Below are 21,991 nucleotides of genomic sequence, written 5' to 3'. Positions count from 1 at the left end.
TGTTGTATTCTGTTTCACTTTGAAGTAGTGTTTGTAGTGTTTGTACACACTTAGAGATAAAATGATAACACACTACATGTTTAATATATAGAATAGTCAATATAATTAGCAAGTTTATCTCCTAAAACATTGCAGCTAATATATTTTGGTAACTTCCTGACTCTGCTAGTCATATTTTTCGAATATACCATAAACATGAATACATCAATAATGTGCACTAGAAGATTGGATGTTGATAGATATAGACAAGTTAGATTTTGTGTAGTAAATATATATTTATCTATTGCTGCTCTGAGGAACATTATCATATATTCACCATAACAATACCACCATATATTCACCATGACAATAATTTTCCTGCAGTGTAGAATTTTCCATTTCATAATCTGCCATCTTTTTATCTTTTTACATTCTCATAAGTATGAATTTTTTCTTGTTTCTTCAAATGTTTTGAAATTATTAAGATGGAATTAAAAAAATCGTAGAGTCTCCTAAAATTAGCTCATTTTGTTTGGTTTGTGCTAAATCATTAAAACCAAGGTTTCCTGAAAGTTATGCTAGCAGACTATATCACTAAATTGTACTGTAATTACATCTTATTATTGTATTTTGATATAAGATTTTGCTGTTGCTGTTTTATGATATAGTGTCCTGAAGCTGGACTGAAACTTGCAACCCCACTGCCTCCATTAACAATGCTTTCTTTATCACCAGGCTGTGGAGGCTCATAATTATAACTCTAGCTAATCAGGAGGTTGATACCTGATATTTAGGTCAGACAGCCTGAGCAGGAAATTTTATGAGTCTCTCTTCTCTAGTTCACTAAAAAAGCTTGCAGCTGAACTGTAGTACAATTGGTAGAGCACTAAGGTCAAGGGAAAGAAGCTTGGGATTGTCATATAGCCCCCAAGTTCAAGCCCTAAGACACAAATATGCACAGACATACATTCATACAAACACACACACATACACACACACACACACACACACACACACACACACACACACACACACACACACACTCCCACACACTTGTACACGCACAAAGTCCCAGGCAAAGTTGTTCCTTAAATACTTATCCAGAGATTGGACAACAGCCTACTTATTTGTGAAGGTTTTTCCTTGATTATTTTGATAGAGGAGGATAGTTCATGGGGCACAGATGACAAGACTTTAGTGAGAAATACTTTATAAACAACTAGCTTATAAAAAGAACAGGAGCACAGTTTTTATCTTTAAATCTTACATTCTTTCAACTATACTATTTTTAAAAAATAATCATTGAATTATGAGAAAACAATGCACCTCTTCCCTTCTCCCCTTCCCCTCTGTCATAAAATATGAGAAAAGATTCAAAAATACTCTTTTATCTTACAAGAATGTACACCTGTAAAAATGTCTGACTATATGTGTAACAATACATGTGTTTTCCAAAACTTGTTTGATTTTCCCATTGCTAAGAATTTGACTTTTTTCCAGATGAAAGCACACTGGGGCTTCAAGGGCAAACAAGATTAGGAAACAAAAACCTAATAATGTCTTAGGAAGTAGATGTCAAAAATAGATACAAGAGCACATGGCAGGCCGAGGGGGCCCTGAGAGGCAAAATGATTTGTGCAGGATGAGAGGAATAGTGACAAATAAGGCCTGGATCTGACCTAGGAAGGGCTCTTTGAGGCTGAGACATGCCTGTATCTAGGCCTAGCTGAGGCTATTGGGTTTTGACAATGTCCACATATGTATAAAGTGATGTAGGAGGGGAGATTTCAGCCTCCAGTTTGTCTTTGGGATGGTCTTATGTGAGCAAGCAGCTTAGATCATTGGGCTCTGAGAGATGACACTACTTCCCTCACAATGGAATAGAATATAGAACTCTGAGAGCCACGCAACTGTAACCTACAGTTAGCTCAAGCCAGCTCACTTGGCCTGTGGCTCAGGAACAAGAAAGATGTTCCTGTACTGTTTTCAAAGTCAAGAGACTCAGGTCTCAAGCATGAGATGTGTGAGTGCCTCACTCGATGCTGCAGACATTCGATCAGTGCCCAACCACGAATCCAATGTTTCAGGACTTTTTACAAGAAGAAACCAAGGAAATCACAAGGAAATTCAGGCAAGGTATAACTATGACAGTAAAACTATTTAATCTCATCCTAGCCCACAGTAGAAACTTCTTCTTATGTGCTTTTATATGTGTAGATAGAAAATAGTTGCTGTGCACTTTTCAATCCACCCTAATACAATTACTCAGTTTGAAGTGTACTCCCATTTCCGTGTTTCATAGGTCCATTCTTTTTTACCACCTCAGTGTGACAATGAGTCCGTCCAAACCCTGAATGTGCCTTATAATATATGGAGCCTGGACTCAGGCTTTCTGGAAATTCTGGTAATGGACCTGGTCCCTGCCTACCCGAAAGGTGATCCCTTCTATGTGGGAAATTTTCTCCACCACTACACAGAGCATAGGACAATGGAGCAGTTGCTGGATATTCTGTTTAAAAAGGGAGTGTTCCTGGGCTGGGAAGGTGGCTCTGTGGTAGAGAGCTTGCCTTGTATGCATGATGCCCTGGGTTCGATTCCTGACCAAGTCATAAGCAGAAAACAAGCCAGAAATGGTGTTGTGTCTCAAGTGGTAGAGTGCTAGCATTGAGCTGAAGAGCTGAGGGACAGGGCCCAGGCCCAGAGTTCAAGCCCCATGACAAACAAAAAAAGTGAGTGTGCCTAAGCCAGGCACCAATAACTCACACCTGTAATCCTAGATACTCAGGAGGCAGAGTTGTGAGGTTCACGGTTCAAAGCCAGCCCTGGAAGGAAAGTCCATGATACTCCTCTCCAATAAAACACTAGAAAACCAGAATTGGTGCTGTGGCTCAAGCGGTAGAGTGCTCCCCTTGAGCTGAAGGTCTGAGGGATAGTACCCAAGCCCAGAGTTCAAGCCCCATGACAAACAAAAGAAGTTAGTGTTCCTCCTTCAAACCCAGGGCTGATGAGACCCCCTGGAAGAATATTGGAATACTTGGTACATCTCTGAGGCAGTTTCACTGGGGTCTTGTCAAAGGAGCTTGGCTTGAGACAAAGAAGTTCAGTCCTTGGCTAGTTCCTTAGGACTGGGCTGCCAGAATATTTCATGTGCCTCATAAGCTAATGGAGCCTTAGTAATTTGCTTGCTGAGAGACTAAGATTTAAGGAAGGAGCAAGTGGCACCCAACGTCCACGCTTACCTAGGAAATCACTAACTTGGAGGCCTTTGAAGGAATATAGACAGAAGAAAGGAGGGAACTTTTACTTTAATTGGGGGCTTGAGTGCTGTCCCATTTCTAACACACTACCAATTGAGCCCCAGGTCCAATTCTGGCCTTTGGCTGGTTAACTGAAGATAAGTGTATTTAGATTTTTACAAACTAGACTGGGTTCAAACTGTGATTCTCAGATCTCACCCTCCTGATTAGTAGGATTAGAGGCATGAGCCATTGTGCATTTATATGGATAGATGCACATAAGCATCTTCACAGAATTACCATGAAATTGTATAGACATATCTCCAATTTTGTCTGTCATGTTTACATTACCATGTGGGACTTAGCGAGTCCTATGTGTGTCCTGTTAGTTCAGAAAAGGAGAAGCATAGATTTAACTTCCTTCTCTCCTCCCATTGGTACAGATCCTTCTACCATAACTGGGAAGAAGATGAACAAGTGAAGAAGTAAGTGGACGCTGGCACAAAGAGAAGTGCTATCATTGAAAACTTGGTATCTTTGAGGTTTCTGAATCAAACTCAACTTTCTTCTTTGCACACCAGTTGGGATTTTCACCAGGAGGTTGAGGCTTGGCACTTCAGTGGATAGCAAATTACACAGTTGTTGTGGTTGTGCTTTTGGACTCTCATGGATGACAGGGAGGGCTGTGTGTAGCAAGTCAGATCCAGTGGGGAAACAAATTTCTCTTCCTATTACAGGGAGAATTTTAGAGGATTATATCTGAGAAATTACTAGAAGTGGGTTGTGAGGAGCATCCTGCTTGCAGGAGTCTCTTTCCACCTCCCAACAATCAATCTGCCCACAGCGTTGTTTGTTTCATCTTCCCTATGTGGATGGACTTCTACCCTGATGATTTCTATGAGCCCAAGGACAATGACACCCTGAAAGAACTTACACAATATGTAAAGCTCAACATGCCCTCTTCAGACCTGCTCTTCCACTTACAAATTTTCTGGACCCGCTGGAGGAACCCATGAGACCAAGGAAAAGAGGAAGAAGTCCTTGTTTAGATGCCTCAGAGCTTGTGAGTAGATAGAACCTGAGTCTCTAGGGATGTGCCTGATTGGCCAAGAGCCCTTAGGACTCCCCAGCTTGGCAAAATTTCCTTTTATGGATATTCTTTGCAAGGTAATGTCTGTTCTCCTTTTGAAAGAACTTGGAAGTAGCCACTCGTTAGAAACAGCCTACCTCCTCATCAGTGTTCAGTCCCAACTCAAATCCTATTGATCCTCCCATTAGATCCTCTTGGAAGTTTAGTGACACCTTAACGTCTAAGGTCTACTCTAAGATTCCTGTACCTATTTCCATTCTCAGGTTTGCATCACCGTAGAGAAGCTCCTGCAGAACTCCAGATAAAGAACCCATCAATGATGTCGTCTATGGTGACTGATGGAGATCAAAGCCATCGCTGATCTCCAGAAATCCTGCGAAGGTAGAGGGTTTTTTTTCAATTTGTAGAAAGGCCAAAGTACGTTTTGAGTCCTGTGGACATCCCACTGATTCTGAACCCCATATGTGATGCAGGTGTATCTACACATTCCACCAAGGAAGACATACAGAATGTCTTCCATTGATGTTCACAATCCAGCTAGATCAGCTCTAAATCAGTCAGAAAAAAAAACCACGTCTCGTCTTGGTGTGCAGGGTAAATGTGTGCTAATGGAAAATGACCCCAGTCTATGTTTAGGAAAACTAATAAGTGAGGTCCAAAATCTAGATTCAGTTGAGGAAAGGGAATCTTTCCTCACAGAATACCCAGACCAATCTCTCGTCTTGCAAGGGATCCAATTTCCAATTGATAAATTAGAATCTGTCCTTCCCTGGACTCAGGAAGAAAATCCTATCTTTAATGAGGAAGTAGATCCCTTTGAAGACTCTGAGGCAAAATTTCTGCCTGAAGGCAATTTAGAGGCCAGTCTAGATTTTGAGATTCCTTCTCCCCTTCCTAAGAAAATCCTTATTTTTCTTTTTCTCCTGATTTTTGTAAAAGGTTCATTCTATTTATTTTTCTAACTTTATTAAAATGTCAATGTTTTTGACATATTCTAGAATTCATGAATCCTAAATATATTTCTTTTTAAACGTACAATCTGAAGAATCGTGCATACCTGTTCTGGAGGCGGGGAAGCAGAGTGACAAGGGGCTGTAGAAGAGAGCCTACTGGATATAATGGGAACTGTTAAATGCAAAAAGAGTGACAAGGAAGCCAGGCCATGCCTGTATGGGGTGATAAGGTGGCTACAAAAGGTCTAGGACATAGCAGATCAGATGTCCTAGAAAGTTATTCTGTCAATTGGGACAAATGCCACAATACTTATAGCGGTAAGTGGGACACTCTTCCAACAATGAGTTCAAATCTGTATACATTTTCATTGTATTCATTTGCCTTGAGCAAATATGGAAGGAAAATTTGGCTCCAATAATATAAAAAGTCTACTTTGGGCTGAAAATATTTGACAAAATATATAGGTGATGTGTATACTGGAAAGTAAAAGCCATCATCAATAGAAGAAATAAGGCTTACATAGATGAACAAACACAAAATCAAGAAAAATTTCCACAATTAAATCAGTTATATGTAAATACATGTTATATTCTTTATGTTATATATAGCATATTATATAATATATAAGATTCAATATTACTTTTCAAACTAAAAAGGCATTTAAACTTTCAGAATTGAGTGTTTTTTTGCACAAAACATTAGTGTAAATGTTATTGGAGGAAGTAGTGATATAATTTGATTATAATTATATGAATATATATTGGTGTGTTTCTAGATATAACACTGATTTTAAATAAATATTGAATACATATATTTGTATGTATCTGTCTATGAAGTGAATATAATGAAAGTGAATATAATGAAACTGAGTATAGTATGTATAAAAAAGTTGAGTCCATGAGACTCAGACCTGTAATCCTACTGATGTAGGAAGCTGGGTTTTGAGTTTTAGTATCTCTTATCACTAAGCCTTAGATTTTTCAGAGGAGGCATGGGCCCTCCAGTGTAGAAAACAGACACATATACCATGGGATCACACTCCCTGACCCCAGAGGAAAGTCAGTAGAAATCAGGACAAGCCTCTTATCTTGACTGTGTACTCAGTTCCTGTACCAAGAAGGCCATCTTTAGAACACCAGATAGAAAGTTGGCATTCCCTCCAAAGGTTCTAAAAAGATCCTTCTGAACGATAGTCTGACTATATTGAATTAAATCTTTTTTCCCTTCGCAAGCTGCAAACACATAGAAATATGACAAGAGCTCAAGAAAGATGGTTAAAGACTTACAAATACATAAAATTGTATACTCTGTTTCAGTAATTCAGTGACAAATCATCAAAGGCATGGCAAATTTTTTTAAAGGAAATAGAAACATACTCTGAGTTTGACTGGGTGATATTTTGGTTGCTGAATTGTTGAATGCACTTCTGGGCAAAGGAGACACATACCTTGGGGAAATTGTGTGGGGTTGGGTGTCCTCACACGGCTTCACAATTAAATGGCCATAACATCTAGGATGTAACAGCCAAATTTGCCATGGCAGCAAGTAGGTGTCAGGCACTGATTTTGCCCTGAAGTGGACTCAACAACACCAACAGGCACAAAGAATGAGACGGAATTACTATTAGCCACCAAACTTCAGCTTGAAGAGCTGTCCTGACCAGGACTAGGATAAATTGAGCTGGAGAAGGCTGATCTCCATGTAAGGCTCCTGAGCACTATGGACTACTGTGTGTGTGTGTGTGTGTGTGTGTGTGTGTGTGTGTGTGTGTGTGTGTGTGTGTGTGTGTGTGAATGTGTGAATACTGGGGCTTGAACTCAGGGAGATGACCTTTAGCTTTCTTTAATCAAGGGTAACAGTCTACGACTTGAACCAAATTTCCATGTCTTGATTTTGAATGGTTAATTGGAGATCAAAGTTTCAGTGTTTCACATGTTCATTCTTTGTCCCTCCTTTTCAATGACACCTCTAACTTCTTTTTTTGGGGGGGGGGAGGTTTAGACGTGGGGCCTGAACTCTGGGCCTGGGTGCTGACCCTCAGCTCTTCAGCTCAAGGCTAGCGCTCTACCGCTTTTGCCACAGCGCCACTTCCGGCTTTTTTTCTTTTTGCTTATGTGGTGCTGAAGAATCGAACCCAGGGCATCGAGCATGCAAGGCAAGTGCTCTACCATTGAGCCACCTTCCCAGACCCCCCATTTAACTTCTGAAAGAGAGATAAATGTAAAAAAACGAAAAAAATGAAAGAAAATAAATATCATCTTGTTTCTGTTTCTTGGTCACTGATTATTTTTGAGATAGTGCTTCTTACTAATAAGAATTACTGGTAGAATCTGAAAACCTATTTGAGTAACAAATAGACTAGGAAAAATGTTGTCTCCTATTTTTTATCACTACATTTCTTTTTGTCTAAGTATAAATGCCAGACTTACCCTAAGGGCCTACAATAAGCAAAATGGCTTATAGAGCTCAGATCATATCTTTCCACAGAAGATGATAGCCCCAGAAGAAAAACATGTCCACAACTTGCAAAAGAAAAAGAGAGTTTGATGTCTCCTTAAATCTTAGGATCGTACTCATGAGGAGCCCTGGGGACTGATGACAGCTTAAGGACCTAACATTTCCTGTGTCGTTCCACCATAGGAACAGTCACCAGTCTCCTATCACACTGTAGGTGCCATGCCTGACTGGTGACCTTGGCTGTGTCATGAGAACGTGCAGCAGGGCTCTGTCATGGTCATTGGAGAGTCAGGATTGCACACTAAGAGGACATTCATGAAGGTGGTAACAAGGCCTGAGTCAGGGTTTTGTCAGATCTAGATGATTTGTAACAGGCACTACTGTATTCTGGCTAAGAATGTGGATATATCATCGGGGTCTTGCACACAAATTTATCAAGTGTTAGCTTGCAACATTTCTGCATGAAAGCCAACAAAAGGTCATCAATGCCCTCTGAACATATTCTCATCAATATTTAGTAAGTAAAAAGCTATAAAATCAAGTTCATCATGAGGAAAAATACGATATGAAAACCAAATTGCAGGAGCATTTACAAAAAAATGTTTTTCTGTATGTATCAAATGTGACAAAATATTAAAAGTTAATGAAGCTGGGAAAGTTAAATTGATTTCTTTTTTTACTATGGTTGCAACTATCTTTTACATTTCAACTACTTAACAAAAAGAAGGTAGGCCAAGCACCACCGGTGGCTCACACCTGTAATTCTAGCTATTTAGAAACCTGAGGTCTGAGGAAAGTGAATTGAAGTTAGACTAGTTAGGAAAGACCAGTGAAACTTTGATCTCTAATTAACCATTCAAAATCAAGACATGGAAGTTTGGTTCAAGTCGTAGACGGTCACCCTTGATTAAAAAAGCTAAAGGTCAGCTCCCTGAATTCAAGTCCCAGTATTCACACACACACACACACACACACACACACACAAAATCTCAAAAATAACCAGTGACCAGGAAACAGAAACAAGATGATACATATTTTCTTTCATTTTTGTCATTTTTTCACATTTATCTCTCTTTCAGAAGTTAAAGGGGTCATAGAAAAGGAGGGACAAAGAATGAACACGTGCAACACTGGTATTCAATTGGTACTATGTTGAAAATGACCTATGCAATTTGTTTTGGGGGAAGAACGGGAAAACAGAAAAAGAGATAAAGTGAAAGAGTAACATTGTCTAAAAAAAATGCAGGGAATTAGAGCTGTGGCTCAATATGAATGCCATTATTCAGCAAAAGATCTCAGAGAGAGTGTCCAGGCCCTGGATTCAAGCCTCATTACTGACTAAAACAAAAACAAGAAAAAAGAAATGTAATCATTACCACACGATTGTAACTAAAACCTCTACAGCACAATAATAATAATAATAACAATGATAATAATGATAATAGAAGATGATGATGAAGAAGAACAAGAGGGAAGTTAAAAAAAACCAAACCAGTGAGAAAAATTGAGAGAGCAAGGGAAGTACTGACCTTTCAAAAAGAAATATATCCATACCTGACTTATATAACTGTAACCTCTGGGTAATTCACATTTATAATAACAATACAAAAGAAAAAACAGAAATGGAGTGCTGGAGCCATAACTCAAATGGGAGGTCAGACTAATATGTATGTGATACCAAGGTCAAACCCCTTATCAATTTCTCCTTCAAAAATGGCTCTTCTCATCACTTGTGCTTTCCCTAGCTTATGAAAAGGGGTGCAGTTAAAGAAAGAGAAAGGTAATCTGTCAGGCACAGAACTGTACTTGCAAAGAGCAGTATTCACTAGAACACATGTTTACTAGACCACATGATGACTCCATGTTTTCTGAAATAAACAGAACTAGTTGGACTTGAATACATGCTCCACTGTATACTAGATGGGGACTCAAAATTAATGAAATTCTCTGGATCTCAAATTCTTTACAGGTAAAATGAGCATAAAAATACGTATCGCACAGCATTATGAGATCTGGTCGTCATCAAACATGGAGCGGTTTTATGTTAGGTGTGTGTGCAACACTCAAACACTGCTGGAAAGAGTATAAACTGGCACGATGTTGACTATATTACTTAACAGTAATACAACATGCCTGTAATCCTACTTACAAAAGAGGCTGAGAAAAGAGGATCAAGGTTTTAAGTCTGGACAGGAAACTGGATCAGACTCATCTCCAATGATCTCTAAAAAAGCTGGAGGTGGAGTTTGGTTCAAGTGGTAGAGTTCTAGACTGGAGCATAAGCCTCAGGAACAGTGCCCAGGCACTGAGTTCAAGCCCTAGGACCAGCACAAGCTCACACACACACTAAATTTTTTGTGTTTCTATCAACCTGCTTAACAATATATTCCCTCTTCCAAGCTCACCTGATATTTTTTGTTTTAAAAGGGACTTCCTGTGTAGCACAGGCTGCTCCTAAACTTACAATCCTCCTGGGTACTGGTAGTACAGGCATGCCTACTATAATTGGCTTCACTCAGTAATTCTATTTATAACATATTAGCAAGAAATTCATTCATACTCATGAAGATATTTGGCTTAAAGCTGTTCACAGTAATATTCTACTGTACAAAATGTAAATAATATAACTGGATTTGGTACTATCCTACCACATGGTAATACCAGCCAATACTCAGGAACCTGACACAGGAGAATAAGCAGGTGAGGAAAGCCTGGTCTATGCTGCAAAACCTGGTCTCCAAAGGAAAGAAAATCTATAAATATTAATCTACTATGAAACATACCATATGTGAAATTTATATAATGTAACAAATAGATCATTGTTAATAGAAATAAAATTTTGGCAGAAATTTTAAATACATACATATGCATATATATTTAAACTTGTAGAAATAAAATTTCAAGTGCTTTTATCTGCATCTTTCAGACTACCTGTCACCTACTTATTTACTGACACATTGATTTCTGTTTAGTCTTCACAAAACACTGTTCTTTCACATAAGTACACAAAATTGTAAAACAAAAGTACAAAACAAACATTATCATAAAAACAAATGTAGTTTAATCCCTACCATAATAATTTGGAGAAAACATACATTAAGTTAATGGCATTGTATACTGCTCAGGAAGGGGAGTCGAGGAAAATGTAGATTATATATGTGTGTGTGTGTGTGTGTGTGTGTGTGTGTGTGTGTGTGTGTCTGTCTGTCTGTCTGTCTGTGTCCGTGTGTTTTTCATGAGTAATATTGGAGTTAGAATTTATCCTATTATTCTTGCTTGTTCTTTTTGCTCAAAGCTGACACTCTACCACTTGAGCCACATGTCCACTTCTGGATTTTGGTTTCTTAATTGGAGAAATATCTCAGATTTTCTAATATGGGCTGCTTTAAACTTGAATCCTCAGTTTTTGACCTCTAAAGTAGCTAGGTTTTAAAATATGAGCCACTGGTGGAAAGCAACTACGTTAACATTTTTGTATGTTTGAATGAATTTTAAAGTAAGACATATATGTTACTTTTGAGAGTGACTGGAAATAGTAATTAACGTTTAACAGAATTTAAAACATACAAAGCTGAGAATTGCAAGTAGCTGAGAACAGAATGGAATAAATCAAAATTACCTATGACAGTTTTCAGGCTGTGCACAGAAATAATTACATTGTTGGGAGCCCAAGGCCATCAGATAGCTGAGCTCCAGCTGGCTGCTATGCTCATGAGGCCAGCTGGTGCTATTCACAAGAATGTGATGTTGTTGGATGGTAGGGATCAGCTTCAAGTTAAGAACCTGAAATATTTCTATTGATCTAGAAGGGGAAAAATACCAGGACAAGAAATGTGATGAAAATTGCTGAATGCAAAAACCATCCAGTCAAAGGAAGACAGAATAACTCTTTCTATATCTGAAAAGAGTATTCTCTCACAAAGAGTCATGAGCTGAATATGGTGGTCAATGTTTGTAATTTCTGAAATTGGGAGGCTGATTTAGAAGTTAGCTTGAGGCCAACCTAAGTTTTAGGCAATCAGACAGACATATAGTAAAATGCTATCTTAAAACAACAACAACAACAAAAGACCCAGTGACTGGGAATATGTTTAGTGGTAGAGTGCTGGCCTTACATGCAAGAAGCACTTGATTTGATTCCTCAGTATGACTTAAGCAGAAAAACTGGAAGTGGTGCTGTGGCTCAATTGGTAGTGTGCTAGCCTTGAGCAAAAGAAATTCAGGGAGAGTGCACAGGCCCTGATTTCAAGCCCCATCTCTGGCAAAATTTAAAAAAAAAAGTGCAAAATGCTGTTTGTTGAAATAAATATGTTGAAGAATTTTTATACTCACTAGAAAATTGTGCTGTTGGGAATTCATAATGAACTTTGTTAGGAAAAATTAAAATAAATTAATGAAATATTATCTAGCATTGGAAAGGACATAGTGAGATTTAAAAATAATTGATGCCTACGGTTAATTGATACAACAATGTTATAGATACACTTGCCAGATTGTGATTTTTTAAAGTATATAATCGTGGGTTTTTTTCTTTTTCAAAATAATTTCACTGCCAGGCGTAGCTACTAAGGAGAATGAGAATTATTCAAATCCAGCCAGAGCAGGAAAGTCTGTGAGACCTTTATATCCAACTAAATGTTCAGAAAATGTGAACTGGCACTGTTGCTTAAGTGGTAGATTGCTAGTCTTGAGCTGAAGAGTTGAGGTACAATGCCCAGACCTAGAATTCAAGCCCCACAAGTGACAAAAAATAGTAATAGTAATAATATTAATTTTATTGTTACTATTAAGTTGTTATATATAAAGGCTACCAATTCATAAGTTTTTTCTTTCCTAAAAGAAATACATATCCATCTTCATTGCCAACAACCAGGATTTGGCCATCTGCTTTCCAGCTGATCTCTGGGTATAGAGTCAATATGTAATACACAGCAATGCAAACCATTTCTGACTGTAAATAATTTTTCTCTGCACAGCTTAAAAATCAATGCTGACAACATGAAATAAAAAAATCCCTAAGTTTAAAATATTCTTCTAAAAAAGTTAAAGAAATCCTGACAACAAGTATTTTAAGAATAATTTCAGAGGGATTGGGAAGATGGTTCATTGGTAGAGCGCTTGCCTTGCATGCCTGAGGCCCTGGGTTCGATTCCTCAGCACCACATAAAGCAAAAAGAAAAGAGCCAGAAGTGGCGCTGTGGCTCAAGTGGTAGAGCGCTAGCCTTGAGCTGAAGAGCTGAGGGACAGCGCCCAGGCCCAGAGTTCAGGCCCCATGACTGGACCCCCCCCCCAAAAAAAAAGAATAATTTCAGAGAGCTTGAACTCAGGGCCTGGGTTCTTGCTCTGAAATTTACTACTCAAAATTGGGTTGCCACTTTAATCCACAGTGCCACTTCCAGTTTTCTCATGGTTAGTTGAACAGAAAAGTCTCACCAACTTTCCTCTCCAACCTGGCTTTGAACTTGGATCTAGAGATCTCAGCCCTCTGAGTAGCTAGGATTATAGCCATGAGCCCCTGGCACCTGGCTTTTTGCTTACCTGAGACAGAGGCCAGTTAATATTAAATGTCAATCATGTTTATCTTTGTAAACTGAAGTTAACTGAAATGCCTTCCACTAGAAATAAGGAATCAAATGAGTAGTTAGGTTAAATCGTTCTTACCAAAAGTTACATATTTTCCTTGTTTTTTTTTTTCTTCCCAAATTGTGTGCTTTCCAGAATCATACCTTATCTTTCCTTGCTGGTTTCTTTGGTTTATTTCATAATTGTCCACAGCTTCTTCAGCCATCATTTACTTATGTGAAGAGCTTTCAAACATATGTTTTCAGCCCAAATTCCTTGTATACACCTCTCATCCATATATTCAAATGACATAAAAACTTGTGAAACAGTAATCATCTCTTATCATTATTGGATATTAATGTGTAAGTAAAATTTAAGAAAATAACATCAATAATTATAACATGATCTTAATAGTAAATCTAAACATAAATACAACGTTGATTATATTCTGAGCAATTTAATAAAAACCTCAAGGAAAAGAAATCACTTTTTTTAGTGCTGATATTATGGTTTAAACTCAGGACCTTACCTTCTCACTTAAGCTTTTTCACTCAAGGGTGGTGCTCTGTATTTCAACCACAGCTCCCCTTCAAATTTTATTTGGGGAATAATATAGAAATAAGAATCTCATGGAATAAAAAAATCATTTGTGTCCCTATCTTGGGGTTCATTTCACATAACATTCTCTTATAAGGTTATATGGTACCATGTGCTACTTACTGAACGTGAGGTTAACCATGGGACCTATGGTTATTTCACTTAATAAAATTGTTTCCCCTTCTTTCCATTTCCTAGCAAATGTGGCGATTTCATTCTCTCAGATGGAGACATAGAATTCCAGTGTGTGTGTGTGTGTGTGTGTGTGTGTGTGTGTGTGTGTGTGTGTGTGTGTGTGTGTGTGTGTTTGTATGTTTGTGTGTGTGTATAACATTTTCCTGATCCATTCATCTACTGAGAGGCATCTGGGTTGGTTCCATATCTTAGCTATGGTAAAAAATGCTGCAATAAACATAGTTGTGCCGGTAGCTTAGTATGGTCTTGTGTGTTATCATTTGGTAAATGCCCAAAAGTGGGATTGCTGGGTTATAGGGGAGCTCTAAGTGGAGTCTTGGAAAAAATTATATTAAGTAAAGTAAGTCAGACAAAAGAAACATAGGTCCTATGGTATACCTTATTTGGAATAACTAGTGTATATCTGCGACAAGCATAAGAGTTCAAAAGCTATGTACATACCACCAGATAAGATGATGTTAAGCGAAGTGAATCCCAAGATAGGGTTTATAATTTACCATGTGACTTTTTTTTGTTTTTGTTTTTGTATTTTCCTCCACCAAGGTATAACTCCTCTATTCACTGTTTTTAATGTTGGTGCCCAGCATCTTATATACACCGTTTCTCTAGCTTGGGAAGGGCAAGGGAGAAAACAAAATGTTTAAATAAGGCAGGCTGACCCGTTGTAACAATGAGATGCACAAGACACTATGTTGAAAAAGAATCTTTACAATATGGTCAGGGAAGCAGGGAAGGGAGGAGAGGGGGAGTGTAGTTGTGGGAGGTGGGAGGTAGGGGAAAAACAAAGGAGGAGGTAACAATGTCTCATAGAAAATTTACTCATTACCTTGCTCATGTAACTATAACCCCTCTATAACATATTTTTTCAGTAAAAACCTCTTTTATAAAACAGAAGGTGTCATGTACAGCAAGTATAGCAGCTCACATATGTAATTCCAGTTGATTGGGAAGCAGAGATGACAAGGATCATGGTCTGAGGCCAGGCCAGAGAAAAAACTGCCAAGACAGCCATCTCAACGAATGAGCTTTCCATAGTGCTTCACATCTGTAATCCTAGCTAATTATGTGGGAGGCATAGGTAGCAAAGCCTCAGTCAATCTAAGATCATACCCGGGCAAAAAGTTCAAGAACTCAAGTAATTAAATGGACAAGAAGTATGGTAAAAGTAGTTGAGCTTCTTGATGCTATACAACCATAGTGTGTCTAGCAAGCAGGGAAACCCTGAATAGAACCCTTCCACCAAAAAGCCTAAATAATTTTAGCCTATTTGAACATCTAATTTCAAGGAGCCTGACAGATCAGAGATGATGACATTCTCTTTAAAATTAGGTATTCAAAAGAGACAAAGTTATTTAGGTTTTGAAAGAATTGAAAAGGAAAATGCATGTGATTTTTGTTAGCTCTGTAATTCTTGAATACATGAAATGTAATCAAGTATTTAATATATATCCATATGTGTGCATATGTCCATGTATATATGTATATCCATGTATGTATGTATATATATATATGTATATATACATATGTATATGTATATGTATATATATGTATCTATATATATATACATACATACATACAAGTGGTTCATCTCTTTTCTGTGTAGCAAATGGTAAAAATGAATCTGTATAATCACTACTCAAATGCATGAATAGACAAAGAGAATGAGCAGAGAACTCATATTCAGGAAGTTATGGCTAGCCCATAACCCTGAAAATCTTTTACATCAGTTTGCATGTTTCAGTTACTGCAGTACAGGGAGAGTACGACAACAGTGGGATACTAGGCAGATGAAATGAGAAATGACAGATACAAATGTTAAAATATTCTTTCTGATGGTTAAGTAGAATTTCCTCTGTGTGTGTGTGTGTGTATTACATTTTCTTGATTATTTTTTCTCTTGAAGGTTATCTGGGCAGATTCAATAAGAATGGTCTGGCTGAAACCTTTACTATATCCTAGTTTGTGATCTTTCAAGTAAATGCCTGGAGTAGAGTTGCTGGATCATATGGAAGTGGGTAGTCAAATGAGGGGTGAAGGGTTAAAATGTAGAGAAAAGGGGGAAAATGCAGAGAGGAATCCAATAAACATCCTACAATATTAAGAAGAGTGAAGGAAGAAAAGGGATGGATGAGAATATTGAAAGGGTTGGCATTGATCAAGGTATATTGTATGCATAAAATGCTTTGTTTAATGATAATTTCTATCCTACTTAAAATAATAATTAAAAAATCATGTCCCTAAACTGTTATGCAATTAGAAGCAAAGAATGAGAATTTGCTCAGATCAACTCCAGGGTCTATAAGTCTTTTTTGTTAGGATAAGTTTTAGAACAACACTAATGATAAATATCACCTGAAGAAAATTGAATGATTTTCAGGTATTTAAAATAATCATTTTGGAGATATGGCTCAAGTGGCAGAGTGCTACTTAGTGAGCAAAGCTGTCAGATAATGAATTCAAGTCTTAATCTCGAACAAAAGTGCAAACAATCAGTAAAATTCAGGCACTTTCCAGGGCACTGGTAGCTCATGCCTTTAATCCTACCTTTAATTAGAAGGCAGAGATCTGGAGATGTCAGTTCAATGTCAGCTTAGATAGGAACGTCTGTGATTCTCTCATCTCCAATTCATTGCCAAAGAAAGTTGGAAGTGGACTCATGGTTCAAGTCGTAGAATGCTAGCCTACAGCAAAAAGCTCAGGGGCAGAACCCAATCCTAAAGTTCAAGCCTTAGAATAGTGCATTTACATACACAGGGGAAGTAAGTCACTCAAGTTCTCAATCTTCCATTTCCCTAATCCTAACTCAAATCTTGGACAGAACCCTTAGAGTAACCTTGATGATAATAGTAACCCAATCTTAAAATTAATGGAAAATATATCCTAACACATACTCATTGTCTTTGAAATGATTTGCACTTTGCTCCAAATACTACAGAATCCCTGACTTGGACTCTGAAATCGTTCCCTATTATGAATCATTAACCTCAAATCTTCATATCATGAAAACTTCCGTAGTTTCCACTGATCTTAACTTTTACTGAACTCCTCTATCTCCAAAAAGAAGTTGCAGGTTTACTTAAAATCTACTCTAGTTCCTAACCCTAACTATATATCTAAACCTTACTAGAAACCTAACTCTAAATTTAATCCTATTGAACCCTGGATAGGAAACTTAAGAAAACTCTGTAGTTTTTGTTAAATTTCACACTTATTTTACTTGAAAGTGTTAGCAGAAAACTCAGTTTTACCTTAAAGCTTACCCTTCCCTAAGCTTAAGTCTAACCTGAACTAGAAAAGCAACCCTAGCCCTAGAACTAATAGCCTTTGGATTCTAAAGGTCATAAAATTACATTAGTTTTTATTCATCCTAAATTTGATTTAACTCATCTCTCTAAAAATAATTTGTAGTTTTATTCATTATCTTGCAATTTTTGTAACCCTAACCTAACTGGAATATTGAGGCTAACCCTCACACTAACCATACCCTAATCTTAATATTATTAGCAGTTTCTTATTTTCACATTCATCCTAATTCTAATTAGACTTGTTATTCGAAGATTTACTTTCAGTTTGACCCTAAACTTTCCATTTCCCTAATGCTAACACTAACTCCAGCTGGAACTGAAACCTAACTTTCACCCTAATGATAGTCCAATTATAATGTTTAAGAAAAATACTCTGTTTTTATTCATTCTAATGAATACTCCAGTTTGCACTCTGGAAATGAGTTTCAGTTTGCCCTAATTCCCATATATTTTCTGACTCTTCCTCTGAAGTTATCTTGTTCCCTAATATGAACCATTATATTATTTGTCCTCACATTCTCTTATCAGGAAAAATACTGCAGTTTCCAATGATCCCACCTTTTCCTGAACCCCTGTGCCCTAAAACAATATCAGATTTACTTACCATCTAGTCCATTAATTAACTCTAACTCTCAACCTAAACCTGGCTGGAAAACTCTCATTAATCATTATAAGAATGATCACTGAGAAATAAATATAATGATAATGGTCTAGTTACTGTTCAATCTCATATTTTTGCTTCCATTTGTTAGTGAAAACTGAATATTATACTAAAACTTTCCTATTCATAACACTGTTCATACTGACCCTAATGTTAATCCAAATTATATGTCAATACTAACACTAACACAAGTACACTAGTTTTCACTCATCCTAACTTGATTCAAATAAGCCTTCCAAAAATAGGTTTCCATTTTTTTTCCAATATCTTAGTCATTTTCTAACCCTAAACTTAATCTTAACTGGAACATTGAGAATAACCATAACCCTAATTGCAAGTAGATTCTAATATTAATAGCAATACTCTAGCTCACATTCATTCTAATTCCTGCCAGTCTTATTCTAAAATTTACCTTCAATTTGACTCTCATTTTTTTCCTCCTTCACTCTAAACCCAATCATGGCTAGAATCGTAACCATATCCTTGACACTAACGGTATCTCACTTCTAAAATTTATGAAAAATGCTTGTTTTGTGTCATCATTACTGAAATTCCACTTGTAATTCTTGAAATAAATTGCAGGTTTTCCTAAACCCTATAGATTTTCTCACTCTTAACTCTGAATCTATCTTGTTCCTTAACAGGAAAGATTATATCCATTGATCTCAAATCCTGATATTATGAAATACATTATACTTCCAATATCCAAGCTTTTCCTGAAATCCTAGAACCTAAAATAAGTTCAGATTTACTTAACATTTAACACATTTCTTTTCTTTTTCTTTTTGTCCAACGTGGGGCTTGAACTCTGGGCCTGGGCATGATCCCTGAACTCTAGGTCATGATCCCTCAGTTCGTTAGCTCTAGGTGTGCACTTTACCACTTGAGCCACAGCACCACTTTTGGGTTTTCTGGTGGTTAATTGGAGATAAATGTCTCATGGACTTTCTGCCATGGCAGGCTTTGAACTGCGATCCTCAGAAATCAGCTTCCTGACTAGCTAGGATAGTAGGCACGAGAAACTAGTTTAACCAATTTATTTATACTATTCTCAACCCCCTTTAACCAGAAACCTAATCCTAATCATAATCTGACTTAACACCAAATAGTTACTGGAAGGTAAATTGTCTAGATTCTATTCAATCACACATTTTTTTTTTTTTTTGTTTCTACTTCTTATTGGAAAACTAAATTTTAGACTAAAGCTTATCCTTGCCTAAACCTAATGAGAACAAAATGTAATTCACCCTTTAAGCCAAATTATGTCTGAATGTTTAAAATAACACAGACACTGGTTTTTATTCATTCTAAACTTGATGCCATTCATTCCTCTTAAAATATGGTGCAGTTTTGCACCCTTTTATATCTTACATCTTTTTCTCATGTTAACCGCAGCTCTAACTGGAACACCTTGCCTAATCCTAAACCTACATATAACCGAATCATAATGTTAATAGCAAGCCTCTATTGCACTTTTATTCTCTTGCCCAGCGTGTAGGTCTAAATTTTACTTGCATTTTGAGCCTACATTTTTTAAGTGTCTTTCTATTTCCTGTCAGGTTTTCTTTTTCGTTTTTTCTTTCTTTTTTTTTTTTTTTTGGTCGATCATGGGGTCTAAATTCTGGCATTGGGCGCTGTCCCTCCACTCTTCAGATCAAGGCGAATGCTCTACCACTTAAGCCACAGCGCCACTTATGGTTTTCTAGTGGTTTATTGGAGATATGAGACTCACAGACTTTCCTGCCTGGGCTGCTTGGAACTCCGATCCTCAGACATCAGCATCAAGAGTAGCTAGGATTAAAAGCATGAGCCACTGACGCCCATCTTTATTATTTTTTTAAATTTTATTTTATTGTAAAGATGCTTTAAAGACAGATTAGTTATACGAGTAAGGTAATAGGTATATTTCTTGTTGAGGACTGTTACATCCTTCTTTTGTTGTTCTCCTACTACCCCCCTCCCTTACTACTCCCTCCCCTTGGTGTAAAGTCCATTTTCAACAAAGGGTCTTCTGAGTATCATGTTGCAATGAGTCATCCTGTATTGAATCTATTTCACTAAACTTAATTCTAATTTTGTCTGGGATCCTAAACATAACCATAATAATAATGATAGCTAAATTCAGAAGTTAATAAAAATATTCAAGTTTTTATTCATCCTGTTAATTTACTATCCAACTTGAATTAAATTGCAGTTTAGCTTAATTATGTTTCCAAATTAGATTATATGTGCATATATAAAGATGTAATTTTATGTGAAATGCAGAATATATTTGGAAGAAGAAGTAATGAAAAGAAAATAGAGGGAGGGAGTATAATCAAATGCTTTAAACATATTATGGAATTGCCACTTCTGACAATTAAAAACCATTAACAAAATAACTAAAAATTAATAAAGAACACACTGCCGTCTAGTATTTTTTAAGAGAGCCATGATATGTCTTGTGAATAAAATACTTGTGTTAGATAAACTTTGTTCATGCATATTTTATATTGTTATTGGTCAATTATTAAGTTAATGAATAATAATATATCAAATAAGATTCCATGAAAAAATCATAAAATAGTTTTTTAGTAATTGAGAAAAAGTTATAGTCATGAATTTTAGGAAACTAAATTTCTATTTCTCTATGAAGCAATGATTTAGGTTTACTAATCTAGTTATTTTAGAGAACATAATTGGCATGAAAAACAACTAACTGTACATCTTGTTTCTTTAAGGAGTGATGTTTAAACATTGTCTTTCATTCAAATGAATACTTAGGTTTACTTTTCAAAATAAATGCAATTTTATCTCCTTTCAGAACAAGTATTTAACCTGGAATTAAATGTATTAGCATATTCAAGTATTTAAAAGCTAAAATTTCTATGTTTGATAAGTAGCTCTACATATTCAGAATGACACAATTTTTGTATTCGTAAATGTCTAACCACTGGGATTTTTGCTTCATCAATATAAATTATCTCATGAGGTTGTTGCAAAGGTTCCAGTAGCCAGTGTGGTCAAAAAACATTTCCTGAATTCTAAAAATTAAATCTTATCATTTTTAGCCTTTGATTATATCATTTATTGTCTCTTCAGAGCAATTAAGCTAAACTAAATACCACTTTTTAAAGATTTTGCTCACATTGTAAATAAAATCAACACAGGTCACAAAGAGACTGATTATTTCAGACTCATCATATTTGGTAAAGTTAGTGTGAAGAATGTAGAGAGCAGAAGGTTCATATACTCAATAAATATTTTTGGTTAATTTAAATTAAATTAAATATCTGGATTTCTAATTTGGAGGTTAATCACATGGAAACAGGAAAATAATTTTTTGAATATAATTACTTTGGGACCATTTTTCTTCTTAAAATATGAAGCAAAAATATCTCTAAGAAATATATTTTTTTCAATAAAATGTTTCAACCCTTAGTAAAGTGCTTTATACTTTAATATAAAGTCTGTCTCAAAATAGAAATTCTGCAACTAATCTAATGTGTGTTTTCATGCACAAAATTCTGTAACTTCTAGTCTTATGTGATTTTAATTATATTTTATAGTTGTGACATGATCCCTACTTATATTTTTTAGAAACTTCTGTAATTATACAAATCATGCCGGTACACACTAACTTACGTAAGATAATATTCAAACAAATTTATCTTTTTTTCCTGTCTCCAACAGGGAAATATGATGTGCTGAAGTATATTAAATGAAAGCACTCTAACAAAGAGTTTTTATGGAATGGAAATTTGCATCATGAGGATGAGAACATGAGCACTTTCTACTTGGCTGAATAGGAATTTTTGTTTCTACAGTATTTTCTTACTTTTAATCACACAGGAAAAGCCATAAACTTTGAAATTCATATGAAGGAATTGTTTTAGTAAAAGATGTGGCAACCCTGCTCAAAAGCTCGATCTTATCACTAAGTCTTTGTGCTTGCTGGCTGATCTATTTCTCTATC

Source organism: Dipodomys spectabilis, unplaced genomic scaffold, assembly GCF_019054845.1.
Source record: "Dipodomys spectabilis isolate Male_0828 unplaced genomic scaffold, ASM1905484v1 ptg000270l, whole genome shotgun sequence".
Classification (NCBI taxonomy): Eukaryota; Metazoa; Chordata; class Mammalia; order Rodentia; family Heteromyidae; genus Dipodomys; species Dipodomys spectabilis.
The sequence above is the reverse complement of the archived record's forward strand: the minus strand, read 5'-3'. Positions refer to the sequence as shown.